This window comes from Sciurus vulgaris, assembly GCF_902686455.1.
Source record: "Sciurus vulgaris genome assembly, chromosome: 1".
In the NCBI taxonomy this organism is placed as follows: domain Eukaryota; kingdom Metazoa; phylum Chordata; class Mammalia; order Rodentia; family Sciuridae; genus Sciurus; species Sciurus vulgaris.
The window spans coordinates 142,930,090-142,949,928 of record NC_136461.1 but is presented as its reverse complement, the minus strand read 5'-3'; the positions used below and the strand labels follow the sequence as shown (position 1 = coordinate 142,949,928).

General features: G+C 35.9%; 1 protein-coding gene across 1 annotated transcript in view; it reads right to left on the bottom strand.

The window, feature by feature from the left end:
• DNAJC5B (DnaJ heat shock protein family (Hsp40) member C5 beta) overlaps nt 1-19,839 on the bottom strand; it is a 220,354-nt gene that overhangs the window by 167,868 nt on the left and 32,647 nt on the right. Inside the window, exon 3 of the mRNA XM_079105389.1 lies at nt 19,166-19,303. The gene's annotated coding sequence lies outside the window, so the exon portion shown is untranslated. The remainder of the gene's footprint in view (nt 1-19,165; nt 19,304-19,839) is intronic.

Sequence of the window (19,839 nt, the reverse complement as noted above, 5' to 3'; positions counted from 1 at the left end):
AGGTGAGGACTACTGGGAAGTTAGGTCATTGGAAATGTGATGGGGATGTCAGGATCTTGGCATATCCTTTTCCTTTCTCTCTTTACTTTCAGCTGCCTTCAGGTTAGCAGTTTCCCCCACAATGTGCCTCCACCATGATGTTCTCCCTTAGCTCAGGTCCAAAAGCAGTGAGGTCAACTGACCATGGACTGAAGTCTTAAAAACTGTGAGGCATAATAAACCTTTCCTCTTTTTAAGTTGATTATCTCAGGTATTTTGTTAGAGTTATACAAAGCTGACTAATACAGAGAAATACAGGGGATTATGAATGTCCAGCAGGGAAGCCTTACTTCGAATAGATCAGGAAAAGCTTCCCTGAAGAAGTGAGATTAAGCTTGAGACCTGAAGAATAAATGAGAAAATGTTAGACAAGAGCAGAGTGAGTATTTGAGACCAAGGAATATCCTGCGTAAAGGACCTGAGGTGGGAAGGGGCACAACCGATTTTAAGAACATGATGCTTTAAATCTCCTGGAATTTCTGAATCATAAGGTAAACATATGTTCAGTTCTTTTGAGGAATCATCATATTGTTTTCTGCATCAGCTACACCATTTTACATTTGCACTCCTCTTTAAAAAAAAAAAAAGAATAACTTTGTTTTGCAATGAGGAGTCATTGTTTAAAAAGATGTGATGGGACTGCAGCTCCTTCCTAAAACCGACTATCTTTTAGGTTACTGGTCATCTAAAATCAACAGACAAGTCACATAAGGTGAGAAGCACAGGCAGGGGGATCATGGCTCACAACATTTGAAGTCTTCTAGACCATAGTCTTCTACAAATTCCATCCACAGGATCACATACATTAGAATTTATCAATAGTCACAGACATAGCCAGCTCAGCCATAATACAGTGGGTAGGAACCAGATGGTTTCACTTAGTCACATTATAGAAAGGTGAATGTCCCAAAGATCAACCCAGCCAGTTCCAACATCTGTAAAAAGAGTTACCTTGGCTCTTTGAGTATCTAAATCACTTCAGAGAGCAGACTTTTAGAATGTTGGCAGTTAACAGTTAAGCTTTCTTACCTTAACTCCAATTCTGACTCACTGCTTTATGACTGTGAGCAAACCTTTAGCTACTCTGAACTTCAGCTTTTTTATTTACAGAATGGAGATAATTTTTGTCTCACCTGGTTATTGTGAGGATTAATGTAGAAAAGCACGTTGCAACGATAAAATAAATGCTCAGTGTTGATAGTTTTATGATTCTGAGTCATGCTGTGTTTTTCTTAGGGAAATTCCTAAGTAATTTTTCATTCCAAAAGGCTTAAGAATGTCTTTGTTTACATGCATAAAAGGCAGGTTAGTATGATAGAACAAACTTTGGAGTTGGAAACACTTGAAGTCAAATGCCTGTCCTGGCACTTGACTGAATGACAATGGGATAACTGAACCTCAGTTTCTTTATCTGTTAAATGGGAGCAATAATTTATACTTCTATTTTTACTTTAAATATTAAATGAAATAACATTGGTGAAACCCATACTGTAGTATTCATTACATAGCAGTTCAGGAGCCAATGTTTGTTTCCTACTTTTACCTCTCTTTCTTCAAGGAGAAAACGTTGCATGTAAGAAAGAACATGTAGGTCAGTGCCTCACAGACTCCAGTGTGCATAGGAAACACCTGGAAATTTGTTAAAATGCAGACTCTGATTCAGTAAGGCTGGGATATTGCCCTAGATTAAGTATTTCTCACAAGTTCCCAGAGGAGGCTGTCACAGCTGGCCATAGACCTCACTTTAAGTAACGAGGGTCCAGATGATCCAGCTAGTTTATTAACGTTGTCAATCTGTGTCCACATCAGAATGAGAGTCAGCTCTGTTGTGACAGATCTTAGTGAGCCTCCCTGCTTCCTGGAAGAGGGATGTGAAGTTCAGGACTTATTGTTTGGTTTCATTTACATTTCTTAATCCAGAAATAAGGAGCGTACTTCTATTGTAGAAAAATCTAGTAAAAATGATTCTTGATCTGGAGATTTGATAATCACTCTTTGAAGAATCTCTTAGAAATGCCAAGAAACACTCAAGATGAATGAGAACAAAACATGTCAGTTGCAAGGAAAAGCAGATTCTCTTGCTTTTCAACTAGAACGGTGATTACAGAAGTTAGAAATCACTCTGAATGCATCAAAGAAGGCAACAAGAACAAAATTCCCCATGTTTTTCTTCTTTTTTCAAAGTTGTGGTTGAATATACACAATGCATAGCTTACCATTTTAACCATTTTTATCTGTGCAATTCAGTGGCATTAAGTTCAGTCACATTGTTGTCCAGCCAGCACCACTATCCATCTCCAGAACCTTTTCATGACTCCAACTGAAACTATGTACTTGTTGAACAATATGTTTTCATCACTCCCTCCTCCAGTCCCTGCTGATGGTTTTTCTACTTTCTTACTCTATGAATTGCTTTTTCAAGCTTCCACATGTAAGTGGTATCAAACAATATCTGTCTCTTTGTGTTTGGCTTATTTCATTTAGTATGTTTTCCAGGTTCATTCACACTGTAGCAAATATCAGAATTTCATTTCTTTTTAAAGCTGAATAATATTCCATTGTGTGCATATTCTATGTTGTTTATCCATTCACCTGTTGATGTATACTTGGGTATTTTTCAGGGTTTAGCTATTGTGAGTAAGATTGTTATGAACATAGGTGTACAAATATCTGCTTGAGGCCCTGCTTTCAGGAACCCAGAGTGAAATGGTAGTTATAGGTTTAATTTTTTTAAGGAACCGCCAAACTGTTGCTCACGTTGGCCACGCCATTTACATTTTTACCCACAATACCCTCCTCATCTTCAAAGAAGGAAATATGAGATTTTTCAATGAAGAGTCAATTTTTTAAAGTTCCTGTGGGACCACAGCTCTCTTAAGAGATGGACTACATTTGGGGACCTCTGACCAGAGGAACGATTTGGTTTGAGTTGTTTTTGAGTACTACATATTTTCCCAAAACCTTTCTTTTTGTTGTTCACAATCTCTTCCTCACCTTTATTTTATTTTTTACTTATTGACATCAATTTTGGTTTAATTCAGTTGTCTCTGGAGAATTTCAAAATGAACTTTACATATAAATTATTCTCAGTATATTATTTAAAATGCTGAACATTGTAATGCTGAGATGGATCATGCAGCTTCAAAACAGAAGCAACAAAATAGTTTCCCCAGACTAAGGCTGCACTTAGGAAATTTAAGTATCTGGTCAATGAGTTACACAAATTTTGCAAATGGGATAAACTGATTATACATTGGATTTTTAGAAAATTATGTAAAAACAAAGTGAACTATTTCTGGCTTATATGTATCCATTTATGCTTCTCTTATTTGCCTTATTTTTCTTACTAAGCTAAATTCAGAGATGACATCTATTATACATTATGTGTATATATAATATACATTTTGACTCAATCTTAACATAATTAACCTGAGGGTTTTGAATATATTCAGAACTTAATCTTGATGGGGTCATTAAATGTATATATAATTATTCAAAAGATAAATGAGTAGGTAGATAGAGGTCTGCTATTCTTTTTAGTTCTCATTCATATTATTAATTGAATTCAATGTATACATTTATATCAATACTGCTACCCAACTTCCACCACCACCAACCAAGCAGATAGCAATTACATTTTCTTTTTATAATTTTGAAATGATTTTATAACAACAGTATTCATTGGTAAATTCATTGCTTTCAATGATAATATGATGAATTTTGTTGAGAGTCAAACTCCTGACAAGAAGCAGTCAGATTCTGCTGGAGGAAAAAGTCTTCCTGGTAGGTTAACATTTGTAAGAGGCTCTGTCATTCTTTGTGGGCAGGAAATAGATTTTTTTTTCCTTGTTATGTCAACTGAAAATTTACTCCATCCTTATACACTGTCTATAGAGAATTTTTCTTGTCCTTTACATGCAGAGAGATTGTTGCCCTTTATGGCATGACAGATGATCTTATTCATGAATTAGAGGGTCTTCTTTTCTTCTCAAGGAGTGTTAACTTGAACATCACATGGTTTTGGAATTCCTTCTGTACAAATCCTGGATGCCAGCTTGATGCAGGTGGGACTGGAGCTTGGCCTTGCTACTATAACCATCAGTCTTGCACACCTGTGTCTACAGGGCCACCATGCTGCCTGCCTCCTTCCTCTCCTTTGGAAAGGAAAATTTTAGTGTGCTGTAACAGAACAAACAAACATTTTGAGTAGGATATCACTTTCATTGATGAAGGCCTAAAGAAGGGACCCTACCCTCTGTTTCTTTTTCCTTTCCTCCACTCTGTTTTTAGTCTCTTATTATCAGATTTCTGGTCCCAAGTTTCCATTGCAACTAGGTATTAGAAGTCACCTCCTCACCTTTCTTAGTAGTTTTTGTTTGTTTGTTTTTGGCATAGAGTATTTTCCTCTTCTTTCCCTGAAACATTATCTCCCTAGCTTTCAGAGAAATCTTGAAGCCGGGTATGATGGTTAATGCCTGTAATCAGAGCTATTCAAGAGGTTGAGGAAGGAGGACCAAAAGTTAGAGGCTAGTCTCAGCATCTTTGCAAGACCCTACCTCAAAACAAAAATTAATTAAGAGGGTTGGGACCATAACTTATTGATAGAGTGCTCAGTGGTAGAGAAACCCTGGGTTCAATCCCCATTACTACAAAAAAAGGAAAAGAAAAGAAAGGAAAAGAAAAGGAAGGAAGGAAGGAAGGAAGGAAGGAAGGAAGGAAGGAAGGAAGGAAGGAAGGAAGGAAGGAAGGAAGGAAGGAAGGGAAAGAAAGGAAGTTGAAGGTTCACCTCCTCCTGTGGCAGTTGCTTCCCTGACTACTCCTGTTCTGTGACAGAAGTAGTTCCCCAGCATAAATTTTCAATTATTTTCTTCTCTCCCTCTTTAACTCTCTGTTACACTTTGGATCCACAATGTGCGTTTAAAGTCTCATGTGTTGAAGGCTTGGTCCCCAGTACAGCAATGTCCAGATGTGCAGCTTTGGGGAAGCAATTAGATCATGAGGATCTGACCTTGTCAGTGTTTTACTCCATTGATAGATTCATAATTTGATGATATTAGTTGAAGATAACAGAAACTATAAGAGGTGAGTCCTAACTGGAAGACTCCAGCCCCTTCTTTCTCTGCTTCCATGAGGTGATCAGCCTTGCTCCACTGCATCCTTCCTGCCATGATGTTCTGCCTTATGACCAGTCCACAATCAGAAGAGCCTAGTGACCATGGATTAAAACTTCTGAAACTATGAGCCAATATAAATCTTTCCTCTTTGTTTTTTTCAGATATTTGTCACAGCAATGAACAGCTAACTTGCATGCTCTCCCGCAGAAGTCACGCCATTTCCTAGAATCAGATGTCATGCTATGAAGACCTAAAGTATAACTAGGACCTGTCTTTTGTTTCAATAATCTATCTTCAATTGTTCGCTGGACATTTTCACATAACTGACTAGCAATTATTGAGGCCCATGATTGAAATAATTAATTTAGTCCCTAAACTCCTTCCCCCTCCAGATTTTCAATTTATGTCATGGAAATGGCAATCTGTTAGTCCCAAGATTTGGCATCACTTTTATATTTGTCTAATCCTTTGTTCTCATCTCACTCCTCCCATATCTGCCCAACCATCACCAACTGCTATTCTTCCACCTCAATTCCTCTTAAATCCCTTCATTTTCTACTCCTTCCTCTTACAGACTACTAGAGGTTCTGCCTTGACTCATCTCCAGTTTCTATCCATCTTCAATTTTTCCTGTGTATCATTACGTTATTTTTGTCATTCTTCTACTTAAACAACACTGAATTTCTTCCTTTATCTCAAAAATACAATCTGAACTCCTTAATTCAGCATGCTGAGTCTTCTACAATCTGACTGTGATATGATGAAGTATATATTTGGTCTTCCTCTACATTCCTGGCATATAAGTCCTACTTGGAATAGCCTAAATGATTAAGTGTCTTTTTATATGCTAAAGGGTTGACTGATGGTTGGCAGCTCCTAAGTCATCAGGATAAAGGCTGGTCACCAGAAATACCAAGAGTGGATTAGAGGGTTGGGACTTTAAGTTCCCTGTCTCAAGCTCTGAGGAGGAGAGAGGGGCTAAAGGTTAAATTGATCACCAATGGTCAATGATTTAATCAACCATCGCTAATGAAGCCTCCATAAAAATCCAAAAGGACAGGGTTCAAAGACCTTCCAGATAGCTCAACACATGGAGGTTGCTAGAGGGTGGGAAAGCTCAGAGAGGACATGGAAGCTCTATACCACTTCCTCCATACCTCACTGTATGCATCTTTTCATCTGTATTCTTTATATTCTTTATAATAAGCCAATAAACATGTTTCCCTTAGTTCTTTTCTCTGAGTTACATTAGCAAACTGATTGAACCTGAGAGGTGGATGTGTGAACTTGGATTTATGGTTGCTTGTCAGAACATGGGGAAAATAATCAGAGCTTGCAAATGGCTTTGGAAAGGTGATGAATCTTGTAAACTAAGCCTTCAACCTGCAGGAGAAATACAATCTTCAGGTACATAGTGTCAGAAGTGAATTGGATTGGAGAATGACAAAATGGTATGCATTGCCACAACACGGCTTGCTTGTTGGGTGGGGGAAAAACCCCACTCACCTGGTATTAGAAGTGTGTTGCTGAGAGAAAGTATAGAAGAAATTGAGATTAATTTTATTTATATCCTCACTGATTCAATCTCTTGCCCCAGTTTTAAAGACTTGAGAATTCTAAAAAGTAAGAGTCTTATAAACTCATTTTGAATGAAAGGTTTACCTCTCATCCGGTTGGTCACAATCTGGGAGTCAGAATTATGCTCAAATTTGCTTTTTCTTTGTCTAGTATAAGAAAATTATATTTATCCAAATACAGTTTTTGTGTCCATGTCCTCTATTCTGTACCGTTGATCTACCTGTCTATTTTGGTGCCAATACCATGCCATTTTTGTTACTATTGCTTTGTAGTATAGTTGAAGTTCTGGTATTGCGATACCCCCGGCTTCCCTCTTCCTGCTAAGGATTGCTTTAGCTATTCTGGGTTTCTTATTCTTCCAGATGAATTTCATGGTTGCTTGTCTATTTCTGTGATGTACTTCATTGGGATTTTAATTGGAATTGCATTGAATCTGTATAGCACTTTTGGTAGTATGGCCATTTTGACAATATTAATTCTTCCTATCCAAGAACATGGGAGATTTTTCCATTTTCTAAGGTTTTCTTTAATTTCTTTCTTTAGTGTTCTATAGTTCTCATTGTAGAGGTCTTTCACCTCTTGTTAGATTGATTCCCAAGTATTTTATTTTTTTTCAAGGTGATTGTGAATGGGGTAGTTTTCCTAACTTTCTTTTTCTGAAGATTCATCACTTATGTATAAAAATACATTACATTTATGAGCATTGATCTTATATCCTGCTACTTTACAGAATTCACTTATGAGTTCTAAAAGTTTTCTGGTGGAATTTCCTGGTTCCTCTAAATATATAATCATGTCATCAGGAAATAGGGATAGTTTGAGTTCTTCTTTTCCTATTCATATCGCTTTAATTTCTTTGGTCTGCCTAATTGCTCTGGCTAGAGTTTCAAGGACAATGTTGAATAGAAGTGGTGAAAGAGGGCATCCCTGCCTTGTTCCAGTTTTTAGGGGGAATGCTTTCAGTTTTTCACCATTTAGAATGATATTGGCCATGGGCTTAGCATATATGGCCTTTACAATGTTAAGAAATGTTCCCACAATCCCTATTTTTTCTAGTGTTTTGAGCATGAAGGGGTGCTGTATTTTATCAAATGCTTTTTCTGCATCTATCGAAATAATCATGCGATTCCTGACTTTAAGTTAATTGTCAAAATGGCCATACTACCAAAAGTGCTATACAGATTCAGTGCACTTCCAATTAAAATCCCAATGATGTACCTTACAGAAATAGAACAAGCAAACATGAAATTAATCTGGAAGAATAAGAAACCCAGAATAGCTAAAGCAATCCTTAGCAGGAAGAGTGAAGCAGGGGGTATCGCAATACCAGAACTTCAACTATACTACAAAGCAATAGTAACAAAAATGGCATGGTATTGGCACCAAAATAGACAGGTAGATCAATGGTACAGAATAGAGGACACGGACACAAACCCAAATAAATACAATTTTCTCATACTAGACAAAAGTGCCAAAAACATGCAATGGAGAAAAGATAGCCTCTTCAACAAATGGTGCTGGGAAAACTAGAAATCCATATGCAACAGAATGAAACCAAACCCCCATCTCTCACCCTGCCAAAACTCAGCTCAAAATGGATCAAGGACCTTGGAATCAGACCAGAGATCCTGTACCTTATAGAAGAAAAAGTAGATCCAAATCTTCAACATGTTGGCTTAGGATCTGACTTCCTTAATGGGACTCCCATAGCACAAGAAATAAAAGCAAGAATCAGTAACTGGGATAGATTCAAACTAAAAAGCTTTCTTTCAGCAAAGGAAACTATTAGCAATGTGAAGAGAGAGCCTACAGAGTGGGAGAAAATCTTTGCCACTCATACTTCAGATAGAGCACTAATTTCCAGAATATATAAAGAACTCAAAAAACTCTACATGAAGAATACAAATAACCCAATCAACAAATGGGCTAAGGAAATGAACAAACAGTTCACAGAAGAAGATCTACAAGCAATCAACAGATATATGAAAAAATGTTCAATGTCTCTAGTAATAAGAGAAATGCAGGGCTGGGGAGATAGCTCAGTTGGTAGAGTGCTTGCCTTGCAAGCACAAGGCCCTGGGTTCAATCCCCAGCACCACACACACACACACAAAAAAAAAAAAAAAAGAGAGAGAGAGAAATGCAAATCAAAACTACCCTAAGATTCCATCTTGCCCCAATTAGAATGGCAATCATCAAGAATACAAGCAACAATAGGTGTTGGCGAGGATGTGGGGGAAAAGGAACACTCATACATTGCTGGTGGGGTTGCAAATTAGTGCAGCCACTTTGGAAAGCAGTATGGAGATTCCTTAGAAAACTTGGAATGAAACCACCATTTGAACAGCTATCCCACTCCTTGGCCTATAACGAAAGGACTTAAAATCAGCATACTACAGTGATGCAGTCACATCAATGTTCATAGCTGCTCAGTTCACAATAGCCAGATTGTGGAACCAACCTAGATGCCCTTCAATGGATGAATGGATAAAGAAACTGTGGTATATAAATACAATGGAATATTACTCAATCATAAAGAATAATAAAATTATGGCATTTGCAGGCAAATGGACGAAACTGGAGAATATCATGCTAAGTGAGATAAGCCAATCTCAAAAACCAAAGGACGAATGATCTCGCTGATAAGCTGATGATGACACATAATGGGGGGTGAGAGGAAGGCAAGATTGGAGGAAGGAGGGACTGTATATAGGGAAAAGAAAGGTGGGAGGGGTGGGAGGAAGAAAAAAAATAACAGAATGAATCAAACACCATTACCCCATGTAAATGTATGATTACACAAATGGTATGCCTCTACTCCATGTACAGAGAAAAAAGATGTATCCCATTTGTTTACAATAAAAATAAATTAAAAAAAAGAATTGGTACCAAGAATCATTTAGAATATTATGAGGTTTTATTTCCTTTTTTGAATTATGTGTTGTTTTTTCACATTCAATTTCTTTACTGTCTCCTGCCCAAAATAATAAAATAATTAATTTTAAAAGGAAGTGTTTGGGGAAATCTGATATGCACAAGTAACTTGCAAAAAAATTATTTAAACCTAATTGAACTTCTGAGCTATCACAATATCCCTTTAGAGAACATTCAAGGGGAAGAAGTTCAATACCATGGGTTTTCTATATAAAAATCTCAATAAAGGGAATTAAAAAAAATCTGGAAAAAAGACAAATGCAAGGAGAATAGGCCAATCAAAATGAGTTTTTCTTCTCTAAATCAACATAGTAATGTTTCTTTCTTTGCTCTAACCCACAGGATCTAAAATTCAGATCAATGTCCATTTTATTGGAAGTCTATCTATTTGAGGCTGTAAGCTGTCTTGGGAGATTTTCTGGTTGATCCTCTTGCCTTCAGGTGAGACTATCTCTAAACTAGCTTAGACAGATGAGTATTATAATTATAATGATTTTTTAGCAAAAGCAATCCCATGACCTTCTTCCTTACTTCATTTCTTTGATAAGGAACTCTGGTTATTTAGTTATTTATTTACAGTAAAACATTTATCTGAATCCTTCATCCTAGATGTAGCAGAATACTTAGAATGATGCACAATATACTGCGACTAAGAAGGAGTGAAGAGGGTTAAATGCCTTATCTCTTTTTTCCTGGTTACTTAGTCTTTACAATCCTCTGTTTTCAAATTATATAACAGTAGGAATTCAGATGTGAATGACTCTTTAAAATGTATTCACAATTCTCAACTTGGACTTCTCAAATAGAACTCCAAAGGAGTTTGGCCATGATGCACATGGCTGTAATTCCAGCAGCTTGCGAGTCTGAAGCAGGAGGATCACATGTTCAGAACCAGCCTCAACAAAAGTGAGGCCCTAAGCAACTAAGCAAGACCCTGTCTCAAAACAAAACATAAAAAAGGGCTGGGGATGTGACTCAGTGGTTAAGTGCCCCTGGGTTCAATCCCCAGTACCAAAAGGAAAAAAAAAAAAAAAAAAAAAAAAAAAAAAAAAACAGAAAAACTGAAAAAAAAAAAAAAAAAACACCCAAACTCCAATAATGTGCTAAATGGCTATATAGCAGTAGCAGCAAATCATAGTGTTTTGTGAGAAGTGTGATAAGATAAAGAAAATGTGCACAAAGCCAATGTTCTCATCAGATGAACGTATGCACTCTGGCAGCTACCAAGGTAGAACTAGAGACATCCAAAAAAGAGCCAGCAAAAATGATAATCACCAGTGAAAGGAATTGACTTTCCTTGGCCAGATGAATTCATTGAGGCCTGCATGGCATGAGAAACATTGTTTAAGAAGTCATTAAGCAGCCAATGATAATGCTTGGTCTGTTTATTCTCAGATGGTAATAGAATTATGGCCTGACCATTTTGAAAGATTTTAAAGCTTAAGAAATAAAAACTTAAATGAAGAATGATTGAGAAATATTATCTTTTTTGCTCTTGCCCACCTCTAAAAACAGGTTCTATGTTAGTTGAAAAAGGGTAAGAAACCCACACTTATAAACATACATCAGTATTTGTTTTGTAAGGTCAACAAATCATTCCTTCTAGTGAACTGGGTTCTTAACTACAAAGGATCGACATGAATTAGATGGCATGCAATATGAAAGACTGTCAAAAAATTTTCATTATCCAAGAAGTTCAAACAAGTGACTTATTAGATATATTTTACCATTTTTTCTTAGTTTAATTTAAAATAGTTTAGAAGCAAGAGTAGTTTTACAAACTTCATATATTGCCCAGAATTTTATAGAAAATGTAATATGGATGAACTAAACCATATTCCATGATCTAAGCATTTGAGAATATTTGTTCTAAAAAATACCAAAAAGGTCACAGATTTTTGCATGTTTGAAGACTAAGGGCACAAAACATAAAATTAAAAGCTGTAATTTAATTTTTTCTGACTTTTTTCACCTTCACAATTAGGAGTTAATGAATGGAGAAGAATAAAGGAGTTTGTGATGAATAAAAATTATTTAAAAACTACTTGTAAATGATGACTTATTTTTTAATCTATTGTGTGCTATACTCTCTCATCTTCAAATTAATTGCTCTAAATATGCACCTGTCAGTACTTCCAGTGCTGAAATTCAGAATTCTTTTTTTTTCTGGTTAACAGAAAAAACTTAATAAAGAGTATACAGAGGAGTTCCCATATGCCACTGAACTCTCCATTTCACCATGACCCCATTCCTGACAATATCTTTCATTATTAATGTCTTGCACTAATGTGTTATATTTGTTATAATTTACCCAATATTGATACGTTATTAAGTTCTATAAATCACACACGCACAAAAAAGTTTGCTTTTTCTGAATATGAATAGAGCAATTTTCTATGTACGAAGTATGGGCAAGGAGGAAATGGAAATGATTTCTGGTATTAAGAAAATTTTAGTCAGTGCCTGCACTGAGAATGTGGTAAGGAAGCTTTAGCTTCCCCACAGACACTAATTAACCTGGATCCAACTTTCTCTAAAGTACCTGAACATAAATGGACACTGGATGTTTTTTTCTAGCTTATGCGAATGTAGTCTCTTCTACCTCCTAGACGGAATGAAGTTTGTAAACCCCCTACCTTCTAGGTTGTACTGGAGCAGTGACAACCAATTAACATTTCTTATTTGCATATTTTTTTGAGGCTATAAAGTATGGCAATCACACTAAAAAATTATAAACTAAAATGATTTCCATACATATAGGATTGTCTAACATTTTGCTTGTTGAATCTTTTATTAATTGTTAGGATGAATAACAAACCCTACTGTGTAATATGAAGCCAAAAAGACAATAGTGTGACAACTGTTAACTCATTGTTTTCTCTTTCCTAAGACATTCTGTATATTGTCTGGATTAAAAGTTGACATTCATGTCATAGAATAAATATTAAAATTCAACATAAATATAAATGAGTTAGTCAGCTTTTCATTGCTGGTACAAATGCCTGAGAAAAACAATTTAGAAGAGGAAAGGTTTATTTTAACCCAAGGTTTCAGAGATTTCAGTCTATGGTTGGCAAGTTCCATTACTCTGGGCCTGAGGTGAGGCAGAACACCATGGAAGAAGGGTATGATGGAGGAAAACTGCTCAAGTAATGGCAGGTGGAAAAAAGAGAGAGGGGAAGGGGTTAACAACAAGATATGCCCATCCATGGCATGCTCCCTCTTAAATACTACCTCCAACTAGGCTCCTCTTCCTACAGTTTCTATCGCCTTCCAGTAATGCTTCCATCATTTTCTGAATCTATCAATGAATCAATCCACTGATGAGGTCAGAGTCTTCACCATGTAGTCACTTCCTAAAAGCCCCACCTCTGGACATTGCTGCATTGGAGACCGAGCCTATAACATATGAGTCCTTGGGGGACATTTCAGATCCAAACCATAACAACAAAGAACCATTTTTAAGGGAATGGAGAAAATGCAGTGGAATTAATGAAAAAGGTAAGAATTTGCTATTGAATTGAATTTGCCAACAAAAGAAAAGAACAAAGAATTGTCTGCACATAGTGTTTAAGAGAGGAAAATTCTATAGAGATTTTGGAGGACATCTGAATTAAACATCCTCATTTTTCTTTTGAATAGCTTTATTGAGGTATATTTCATACATCCATAAAATTCATTCTTTTAAAATGTTCAGTTTAGTGGTTTTAAGTATATTCACAGAATTAAGCAGCCATCATGAGAATTAACTACAGATAATTTTACTTACCCAAAAGAGATAACCATTAGCAATCATTAGCAACCATTAGCCCCTGACCACCACTAGTGTATGTTATGCATCTACAGATTTTTCTGTTTGGACATTTCATATACAGAATCATATGACATCTTTTGTGGCTGGGTTCTTTCATTTTGCATGTTCTCAAGGCTTATCCATGTTGTAGCATGTGTCATTACTTTTTATGGATACATAATACCTCATTGTGTGGATATGCCACATTTTGTTTATTAATCAGCTCATGGGCATTTGGGTAGTTCCTACTTCTTGGCAATGGATAATGCTGCTATGAACATTTGTTTCATCATGGACATATGTTTTCATTTCTCTTGGATATATATCTAGGAATAGAACTGTTGGTTCATATGGTAACTTGATGTTTAAAATTTTGAGGAACTGCCAAACTCTTTCCAAAGTGGCTGCATCATTTTGCATTCCTACCAGCAATACATGAGGGTTCCAATCATAGCCTCACTAACATTTGTTATTGTCTTTTTTATTTTAGCTGCCCTAGTAGTTGTAAAGTAAAATTTTTATGATAGGTTGGATCTTCCTTATTAGGTAACTAAAGCCCTGAGTCTCATATATTATGTCCTAGTTAGTCGTGAGTAAAATATGAACTACAGAGTTGTGTTGTTTTAGAGAAAGATATGCAAGGATAACAACTGTTATTCCTGGTCCCTTGGAAGGTATGGAGTTAGGGAAGGAAATGGGGAAGACATTAACTTTTTTCTTTTATATTCACCTACTGTTAAAATGGGCATTGTCTACATATGTATTACTTTAATAAAACACATATCAAATAAAAAATCAAAAAACAAAATGAGATCATCTATGTCTTTTGATTCCCAGTTCTTTTGTTAACCCTTTGGGGGTTTAGGTTAAAATCTTTTTGTGCATAAGGATTATATATACATATATAAAGATACATAAATGTATTATATAATAACTGGATTAAATAATACATTAAAATATTATACGTGTATAAAATATATAAAGTACTAGCAAAGTGAAATTTGGCCAAATAAAATCTGAATATTCTGTGTAATACTGGCTAATGATTTGCTAGAAAGTTTGAGTAAGTTTGAGAAAGTTTGCCCCCAGGGTTCAATCCCTCGCGAACACACACAAAATCCTTGTGCCATCAAATACCTCTCTCTAGTACCTTTCTCATCATATTAGCTCTTTTTTCCTTGGCATATAAATAACATTTTTTCTTCCAAAAGCACTCACATGTACCTCCTTGTCCCTTCCCTATCCCTTTTACCTTTCTTCTTCCTCCTCCATCATTTTCCTTAACCTCACATTCAGGATCCCATGACTTGAGCTGGGGATATGGCTCAGTGGTAGAGTGCTTGCCTTGCAAGCACAAGGTCCTGGGTTCAATCCCCAGCGCCACAAAAAAAAAAAAAAAAAAAAAATCAGTATCCCATGACGCTACTACCATTGCTCTCTGTGACCCCTTCACTGCTGAATTCAATCTCATTGTTTTCACCATCAGATTACAGACTCTACTGAACATACAACCATTTTTTAAACTCTTCTCTTGGTTTCTCTAATTCCTGATTTTTGTATCTAGTTCTAAGTGGGTTCTCTTCAGCCATCTCAATCATCTTTGTTTCTTACCTTTTTTTGGTACTGGAGATTGAATTCAGGGGCACTGAGCTACATTCCCAGCCCATTTTTATGCTGAGACAGGGTCTCACTAAATTGCTGAGACTGGCCTTGAACTTGAGATACTCCTTGTGTCAGCCTCCTGACTGCACAGTGAATCCCGGCATCAAGTATATCCACAAGCACTAATTTAAAATATATAAATAAATGTAAAAATTACAGAAAGATCAGTAGAGTAGAGGGAGGAGAGCAGGGGGAGAGAGAGAAGAGAGAGAAAAAGTGTGGGGACTGTATTAGAGCAAATTATATTCCATGCTTCTGTGATTACATCAAAATGTATCCTAATGCTAAATATAACTAAAAAGAATTTTTAAAATTTGCGGATATTAAAAAAAAAATTGGGTGAAGGGCACTTTCCTGCAGTTGAACTATGAACTGGGATTTATGGTATGAAAGTGTTGAAGTCAGTAAGAAGTTAGAATGTGTCTAACAATGAATCCCACTGTTACATAAGTATAATGCACAAACAAATTTTTTTTAAAAAAGGAAAAAAGGCAGGCAGACAGACTGAAAACTTTCTGATTCGATACAACTTATAAACTTATGCATTTAAGAAGCAAAAAAAAAAAAAGTTTGAGTAAAGCTGTTTTTAGATTATGGATCAGTTGCATGGAAGAAATTATTTTTGTGTGTGATTAAAATGCAATCAAGATACAGAGGGTCATACTTTCCTTACAATTTTTGAACATGGTATAATAAATAGACTTAGGACTTGATAAACACTGAGTTGTGCCATTTGGTAGGTCCACTGGCATGTTGGTATTTTAGGGGCTAATTTTTCTGATCTTGTGCAACAATCTATAGAATATCATTCATACTTGTTTAGCGATTCACAAATGTCTATTGAGTCATTCTTCCAACACGAGGAACACAATAGGTTTATGTAAGGGTCAAATACTTAATGGCAATACCCATATGTGGATTAATTACAGGCCTTCAAGTGAATAAAATTCGTGAATTTTTAAAAAAGTGAAGCCCAATGCTTCTCCCATATATTCTCTCAAAACCTTTTTGATAGAATGTTTTATATACCCAGATGGCACTATAATATACAGAAAGCGTGGCAGACACAATTCACTTTTCATAATTTCATTTTCTAGGGACTATGTTGTATTCCTTTACAGTTTGAACAAAACCATTTAGTAGTTTTAGAGCTGAAGTAAGGAGGTGAAGAGCATGCAACATGTAGAACTGGGTCTTTAAAGTCTCTCAATACAGTTATTACAACTAATCACCTATAAACTGTCTGTAAGAATTATATCGAAAATTGAAAGCTTGATAATAAATACTGCAGAAAAGATCAAACTCAAGAAAGACAAAAATCCAAGACATTAGTGATAGTAAAAGAGTTTCTCCATGCTTATTCTGTAACACCACTACTCTTCATTGTGAAAGAATTCAGTCCATAGGAAATCAACAAAAGTGAGTAGCACTTTATGAGGAGTTTGGCTACATGTTTGGGACAGATAGGATCAGATCTCAAAAGGATAACAATAAATGCAAATTCCAGAGATAAGAATCTATAATCAGCAATGTGTCTTTGCATGCCCCAGAACTTCAGACCTTTGGAATGAAGGATAAGAATTAACCAATGATCATAACAAGAATGTATAAAGGCAGCAAACTTCCCCCTTAAAAAAAAACTGGTTCTAAGACACTGAATGATCTTATAGCTTGGCGTGTCCTCAGTACTAGTTATGCTTTCTAAGGAACTGAATTTGTAAATATACTTGAGATGAAAAGTATGCTCCTCTGGACAGAGTCCCAGAAAAGCAAGGAGGGAAGACAATTTAATTCAGTAATCAATTGAATCTTACTATATATGTTTTAGAGTCTCATAATTTAGAGACCACTATTCTAATGTAATGGAAGAATCTATTTTTTAAATCAAGGTGGAAAAAACCCCACTATACCCAGAATTTATAAAACATGCTTAGCTTTATTATTCCTCCATTACTAAGCAACTAATAGTATATTTTCAGAATGGCAGAGATGAGGTAGAGTCAAATAAACACAGAAAAAATTAAAATATACTACAAAGTCACTTACTTTTTTACTTTCTCCTAAGTAACCCCACCCATATCAATCAGAAAGTGTTTTTATTTTTAAAAATACATTTTTTTTCTCATTGCCTAGCTTATACTACTTTTTATACTTTTTCTTAGTAACTTAATTTCTCATTAACTAACTTTATGTCAGATGCCAGGGACCAGCTTGATTTAATTCATCTCATTCAGAAGCAGATTCAGGTTTTTCAGAGACAGAAGCTTACAATACTTGGGAGATTTCTTTAAAGAAGAAAAACACAAATTACACAGGTGCAAAATTATGCAAAAAATTAGAAAGATAATATAAATCCAAATATGTTAGAAAAAAGTAAATATTGGTAAATTCCATAATATTGCAAACTTCTGGGACTATTACATAATATTTTAATTAACTAACTGCCTAGCATATCCTTACAATACTTTTCATCTACAGTTTTTGATAGCATGCTCTTTATATAACAGCTATTTTGTAATATTATCTATAATGAGTGTAGAAAAACACTTCAGTCTTTCTTAAAGTAGAGTTGATCAAAATTTGTTTAGCATACTGATGTTTTGGATGTATAAGTTATTTCAACCACACACAAGCATAATTGCTGTTTTTAGTACTCTTATAGGTTTGTGCCCTTACAAAAGCTTCTGATCAATTCTATTTCATACAATTTGCATCACAACTTTTAAAAAAAATTATAGGGGGTGTTGATGATTGTGGATGCTGCATCATCCTATACATTTTAACTGGAAAGCTATATTTACGGCTTCAGTGCAAATGGAAACTTCTGTTCACAATTATCTACATACAATGATTGGGAGAACTTTCCATAGTGTAACTTAAGACATTTCAAACATACTTCACCACACCGACACAGTCTTGGTAAGAGGTGCAACAGGACCCACTGATGATGGATACATATTAGTTTTGCACCTAATGTCATGACACTGGGTGGCTCAGTATAGTGGGTGGTATTCCTGGTATTATGAAACTATTCTTTCACCAGGAAATCTAGCTATAACTTAACTAATCATAAAAATGATTGCAAACCACATAAACAAGTCAGTCATCCACATCTGCAAATTCTACATCTACTGATTCAACCAAGAATGGAAAATATTTTTTTTTGGTGCTGGGGACTGAACACAGGGCCTTGTGCATGTGAGGCAAGCACTCTACCAACTGAGCTATATCCCCAGCCCAATATTTTTTAATTGTATCTATTTTAAACATATATAGGCTCTTTTTCTTATTATTAATGCCTAAACGATGTAGTAGAACCACGATTTACACAGAATTTACAGTGTCTTAAGTGTAAGTTATCTACAGGTGATTTAAAGTATACAGGAGTATGAAAGTAGGTGATACCAATACTACAGTCATTTTTTAGTATATGAGACTTCCAGCATTCTGCAGATTTGGGTATCCTCAAGGGTATGGACTAGATATGAGTCTCAGATACCAAGAGAAAAACTATTTATTCCATGAAACCCTAAATTAAATGTAGTACAACACTGAATTTCCCCTTACATAGAACCTTAATACTTACATCTTCTCCACCATCATCAAACATAAAGGCAAGTACTAAGAGGTGAAGTCAAAGGGATAAGAGACCACTATTAGTTTGACATTGGCTTTAGCATCCTACCCTTAACACACATTACAAAAACATGTGACATTGGAACACACGGTGAAGGTCTCTCCCCAAGACTTGGTAAGATCTTGGGCAGAAAGAGGGGCTTGAATTTTCCACATCGCCAACTTCAATTTTTGTGCTCCTGATCTCATCTGATCTCACTTGTGTGAGGGGATCTACATTGAGAGGGCACTCATGTCTCCACACCAACATAAGTCATGTATCTAAAAGGAATTCAGGCTGCCATACACGTATGCACACATTTTCACCTTTTGTTATAGCAAATAACTTAAAAATTGGAGTATATATTCCTGAGTCTGCAGGGAATCCTCAGTAAACAGTGTAGAGACAGTTAAGGGGAAATTACCGTACTTGAGAGAAAAAGGAACAAATGCCATGGAAGTGAAAGTCAGGCTCAATCTGACGCCAAGAATGATCTGCAGGTTCACTGGCCAGCTGGTCCAGAGTATTCGCCCAGAGCTGCTGTCACCAGTGTGTGGCAGGTGGAACCTGGAGGAAGAGGCCTCAGATGGGGAAATGGAAAACACCAAAGATCAACTGTCCTATCTTGACAGTTAATACCCAGGACAGATCTTGTTAGGTGCCCTAAAATAAATCTAAAGAATCTGAGGGCCCCGCAGCAAGTTGGATTTGTACAACTAGAAATAAAACAGACAATTAGAAAAGTGTTTGAGCTCTTGAGACAAAATTTGTCCAGATTAGATCAAGACATATTTGTACCTAAAGGCAGAGGAGTGATGAGGTGACTTCTTAAGGTATTAATCACCAGATTAATGATATGAGAGAAGGATGAAAATATATTCTAGGCATAGACAAATGTAGACTTAAGGACAATTCTTTTAACACTCTTTAGAAGTCATATAGACCATTTAAAGTCCTGCAATGTGTAAAACATAGTTTTCCCACTTTCGGAAACAGAAAAGAAGCTGTACAAATTTTAAATGTGTCTGGGGTGGGGGAACAGAAGAATCACCATAATATTATTCTCCAATATTTCCTATTTCCTAATAAGTTTTTCTTGAGTA